Below are 6,000 nucleotides of genomic sequence, written 5' to 3' on the forward strand. Positions count from 1 at the left end.
ATGGTCTCTGCAGCCAGGGGCCAGGAGCTGGGCCAAGGGGCAATGGGCTCAAGCTGCCCCAGGGCAGGGTCAGCTCAGCTGGGAGGGCAAAGTTCTTCCCTGGCAGAGTTGTGGGGCTGTGGCACAGGCTGCCCAGGGAGGGGGCTGAGTCCCCAGCCCTGGGGGTGTTTAACAGAGGGGAGATGAGGTGCTCAGGGAGCTGGTTTAGCACAGGACAGGAATGATTGGACTTTATTATCTTAAAGGTCTTCTCCAACCTTGTGATTCTGTGCTCCTGGCTGGGTTTAAAATAGTGCTGAGCTCTGTTTGAATGAGAAATTCCCTCCCCATGATCTCCAAGACAGCATTTGCCATCATGATTCTAAAGCCAGAGTGACAACCCTGCTGTGCTCCTCTGGATTGGAGCATCTTTGCAGCAGGGTTAGAGCCTCTTCCCTCCTCCCAGCTCAGGCTGCATGAGGAGACACTCACAAAAATAATCTGGGGGGTGTCACCCTGATATTTTTGCCAGTGTTCCCCTGTCTGGTTTCTCTGTCTGGGAAAGAGATTCTTCTTCCCTGGGGTGGAAAACCATATTCATGCTAGAAGGAGGTAATGGTGTGGGGTGATGGGAGCTGTGTCAGCCCCTGGGGCAGGACAGGACGTGGCTTTATTCCTCTAAAGATCCTAAATGCTTCTATAAATCCAGCCCTGGCCTGGACACAGCAAACAGGCTCCCTGTAAACACCAGGAGCTGCTTTATTCCAGCTCTTCATGATTTTAGCAAACCACAAACAAGCTGTTTCCTCCCAGTATCCCTCTTAAGGAGCTCAGATTGCTTGTGGGTCGAAGCTTTTGTGAGAAAGCAAATGAGAATGTGTTTTAATGTCTGCCCTGGCAAACACCTTGAAAACAGAAAAGGGAATTTGCATCCTTAGGAAGGGGCTTTACCATTTCCAAAGGTTTCTGGACACTAACAGAGGGGTTTTTCCCCCCTGGGATGGGGAGTTGAGGCACTGAGCTCCTGTCCAAAAGTGAGATGTTGTGGCACTTCTCCAGCCCTGTCATTTATTTACCCCCTTGGGCAGTTAAAAAGATGCACAGAAACAGACTGGCTGTTGTCATCACAGATGACAAAAGGGCATTAGAAAAGGAACGTTGGGTTCAGCCCTGTGCCTGCTAAATTAGCCTTGGGAAGCTGCTTTGTTGTCTGTCTTGCTGGTTTTGCTGTCCTGCACTGGTTTTAGTGTCACTTACTGGCTGTGAGGTAGGAGAAAAGGGGTCTGGACACCTTTGTGTCCACAGGATCGTGCTGGGAAATGCTGGGGAGAGCTCAGCAGTGTGTGTGTGTGTGAACCCCTGTTGCATTCCTGGAAGGCTTCTGGTGTGGAGAGAGGATGGTGCAGGCTCCTGGTCCCTGGGGAGGAAGCCTGGGAGCCGGGCTCTGTGCCACACCGTGCTGAAAGCAGCTTGAAGCAGAGCCCAGCAGCTGGCACACGACTTGGGCACCATCCTGTTACACCACCTCTTCCCCCCTCAGTGCTCACTGGGATCCCTGCAACCACTCCTGGTCCTGCAGCCATGGAGGAGAAGACCTGGTGCCTTTGTCTTGACGTGGCTGAGGTGCACTCAGGGTAAGTAGGAGCATCTGGGGGGGTAGGAAGTCATGTTGAGGTGCTGTCTGAGCTGGCTGGGAGACCTTACCAAGAGGGGAAGGTGTTCTGGGTTTAAATAAAATCAATTTTGCCTGGTGGTTGCACCAGCATCACCTCCCCCTAAACTCACAACCACCAAGACACTCGTGCTGGGCTGGGCTGGCCAGGTTTCCTTGTGATGACACTGAGGAGGAGGGATGGAGGCTTGTCCTGACCTCGTGGTGTCTCATGGGTGTGAGTTGGTGACTGGCTGTCAGCTTTGGATGTGCCCTTTTGTACCTCTCAGGAGCTGGTGGCACTTTTCACTCCATCCTGTCCCCCTTCTCCATGAGTGATGAGGATTCACACGCTGGCTGTTGTCTCTCAACCCTCCTGTCCCAACTGGCTGCTGATAGATGTGACCTGAGAGCTGCATCATCACCAACTCCTCTACCATCTCTTCTGCCTTCTGTTGCTGCCACAACCCAACCTTCTCCCTCAACCTCTGTCCAGGCCAGTCTCAACATTTCTACTGTTGGTACATCCATCTGGACTTCTCTCCAGTCCTCCAAACCAACCTGTGGCTGCCACCGAGGTGGTTTGTTCCATCCCACACTCTCTGTGTGTCACTGACTCTCCAGTGGGGATTTGTGGTGGTGGCTCCTGCAGATCAATGCTTGTGTGATGCTCACAGGTGTAGAAAACTTGCACCCACTCTTTGGGCACCAGAAATGTGTGTTCCTGATGCTTTCACCCACTTATGGGTGTTTCTGTCCATCGCCTGGTGCCTCAGGAGTTGTTTTTTCCCAGTTCCTCTGCAGATACCATCATCATCCTTCTGGCCACTCTTGGTCCTTGTGTGCTTTCCCACCACCCAACCTTCACCAACACCCCAGCAACAAAGATTTCATTTTATTGGGGATTTTTTCCCCCTTACCTGGGTGGGAACATTTTTGGCACAATACATGGAGCCCAGCTGCCAATGAGCAGGTTTCACCCATGGTACCTCAGGGCTGGCGCGTCCTGTTTCCCTGGGGCCATGCAGATGTGTTTCATAGAATCATGGAATGGTCTGGGTTGGGAGGGACCCCAAGGGTCACAGAGCTCCAACCCCCCTGCCACAGGCAGGGACACCAACCTCCAGGCCTGGAGCTACACAAGGTTGCCCAGGGCCCCAGCCAACCTGGCCTTGAACACCCCCAGGGATGGGGCACCCACCCCCTCTCTGGGCAGCCCCTTCCAGCCCCTCACCACTCTCTCTGCAAAGAACTTCCCCCCAGTCTCTCCTCTCCCCCTTCCCTCCTCCAGCTTCACTCCAGCCCCCTTGTCCTGCCAGTCTCTGCCCTTTAACAAGCCCATTCCCCTCCTGTTCCTGGGATCCCTTCAGGGACTGGAAGGTGCAATGAGGTCCCCCCACAGCCTTCCCTTCTCCAGGCTGAACCAGCCCAGCTCCCTCAGCCTCTCTCCATAGGGGAGCTGCTCCAGCCCTCTATAATCATCTTCATGGCTCCTCTGACCCCTCTCCAACAGTCCCACATCTTTCTTGTCCTGGGGCCCCAGCTCTGGCCACAGGACTCCAGCTGGGGCCTCACAGGGCAGAGCAGAGAGGGACAATCCCCTCCCTGTCCCTGCTGCCACCCCTCTGCTGATGGAGCCCAGGATCCCATCGCCCTTCCCAGCTGCCAGAGCCACTGCTGGCTCAGGGGAAGCTTCTCCCCCACCAGAACCCCCAGGTCCTTCTCAGCAGGGCTGCTCTCCAGGAGCTCTTCTCCCAGGCTGGATCCATGGCTGGGATTCCTCTGGCCCAAGTGCAACACCTGACACTTCCCAGTGTTGAACCCCATCAGGTTCACCCAGGGCCACCTTCCCAGCCTGTTTCAGCTCTCCAGACTCAGCTTCTCTGAATACTAAACCCATTTAAAAGGAACCCCCACGCTGAGGGTTCAGCTGCATGATGGAGCTTCACCCGCTCCCTCATCACCCCCTGTGCGCTGCCCTGAGCACCCTGTGGATCTGGGGAAGGCTCCTGGGTGATCAAATTAAGATGCCTTGAGCCCTGGGGGTGTCTAATCCACGCTGCCAGCCCCGAGGCACGTAAGCAGCTTTGCTGTGGCTGCTGCCTACGTGCTCCCTCCTGGGTTTGCTCCCCTTTGCAGGACGTGGTTTCCCTGGGGTGTTCAAACAGCCTCGCAGCTGGGTGATTCCTGCCTGGCTTCAAGGAAGGGGTGGGGATCAAAAAAACCTCTTAAATACCAAAAACCAACCCCCCAAAGCCAACTAAATCTTCCTGAGTGTGTGCTGTCTCCTTCATGTTAGTGCTGTTTGCTGTGGACAGGGGGATTCGTGGCATGAAGCATGATCCTGAGGGGTTTGGCTCTCACTCTCCTGGGTTTTGGGGGGGACACCTTGTGTGAGATGTGAAACCTGCCTTTGGGCAGCAGCGCTGCACAGCATCACAGAGTGACCAGGCTGGAAAAGACCTTTAAGATCATGAAGTCCAACCATTCCCATCCTGTGCTGACCCAGCTCCCTGAGCACCTCATCTCCCCCCTGTTAAACACCCCCAGGGCTGGGGACTCAGCCCCCTCCCTGGACAGCCTGTGCCACAGCCCCCCAACTCTGCCAGGGAAGAACTTTGCCCTCCCAGCTGAGCTGACCCTGCCCTGGGGCAGCTTGAGCCCATTGCCCCTTGGCCCAGCTCCTGGCCCCTGGCTGCAGAGACCATCGCCCACCTCTCTGCACCCTCCTGGCAGGGCAGGGGAGGTGGGGAGAAGGGCTCCCCTCAGCCTCCTCTTCTCCAGGCTCAGCACCCCCAGCTCCCTCAGCTGCTCCTCACAGGATTTGCCCTCCAGCCCCTTCCCCAGCCTGGTTGCCCTTCTCTGCACTTGCTCCAGGACCCCCATGTCCTTCTGGTGCTGAGGAGCCCAGAACTGGACCCAGCACTCCAGCTGCAGCCTCCCCAGTGCCCAGCCCAGAGGCACAATCCCCTCCCCAGCCCTCCTGGCCACGCTGGCTCTGATACCCTCACTGGCACCATTCATGGTGATCCCTGCAGTGGGTGTTGTTCACTGTGGGTCCCTGGGATGCAATGGAAAAGCTCTGGCTCCAGTGGGGTGTCTGGGTCTTGCATGGGCACCAAGTGGGGTGCTCTGTCCCCAACCCACTGCCGCCCTGGGGTTGCTGATGGTGGTGGGGGTTTTCACAGCTCCTGTGCCCACCCATTGCACACCCTCCTGCACCCATTGCACGCACCCACCGGGCACCCACACACCCCTTGCACGGGCAGCAGGTGTACACACGTGCCCCCCTCACCCATCCCCATTCTCCATATCCATCCCCACTCCCATCCTCATTCCCTATCCCAATTCCCTATCCCCATTCCCTATCCCAATTCCCCATCCCTAATCCCATCCCTTATCCCCATTCCCATCCCCTATCCCTATTCCCCATTCCGATCCCCATTCCCTATCCCTATTCCCATCCCAATCCTCATTCCCTATCCCAATTCCCCATCCCTATTCCCCATTCCCATCTCCTATCCCCATTCCCATCCCCAATCCCCATTCCCATTCTCATCCTCATTCCCTATCCCCATTCCCATCCCCTATCCCCATTCCCATCCTCATTGCCTGTTCCTATTCCCCATCCCCATTCTCATCCTCATTCCCTATTCCCCATTCTCATCCCCAACCCCCATTCCCATCCTCATCCCCTATCCCCATTCCCCATCCCCTATCCCCATTCCCATTCCCATCCTCATTCCCCATTCCCATCATTCCCTATCCCTATTCCCATCCTCATTCCCTATCCCAATTCCCCATCCCTATTCCCCATTCCCATCCCCTATCTCCATTGCCATCCTCATTCCCTATCCCTATTCCCCATTCCCATCCCCTATCCCAATCCTCATTCCCTATCCCTATTCACCATTCCCATCCCCTATCCCCATCCCCAATCCCCATTCCCATTCCCATCCTCATTCCCTATCCCAATTCCCCATCCTTATTCCCCATTCCCATCCCATTCCAATCCTCATTCCCTGTCCCTATTCCCGAACCCCTATCCCCATTCCCATCCTCATTCCCCATCCCTATTCCCCATCCCCATCCCCATCCCTATTCCCCATCCCCATCCCAATGCGGGTCCCCAGCCCTGCGCCCCCCCGAAGGGGCGGAGGGGGGGGGGTGAGGAGGAGATTGGAGCTTGGCGCAGCACCGCGCATGCGCGCCGCGCCCCCCACCACGGTGGCAGCGCCCCGCCCCGCCCCTTTATTAACGACAAGGCGGCCAGCCAATAGTGGCGGCCGCCGCGCCGTGATTGACAGGAGCGGGGGCGGGAGGGAGGGGCGGCCCCGCCTCCTGCCGGCGCGGTCTCCTCACGGCGGCGG

This window comes from Gallinula chloropus (assembly GCF_964237585.1).
Source record: "Gallinula chloropus genome assembly, chromosome: 1".
Taxonomy (NCBI): Eukaryota; Metazoa; Chordata; class Aves; order Gruiformes; family Rallidae; genus Gallinula; species Gallinula chloropus.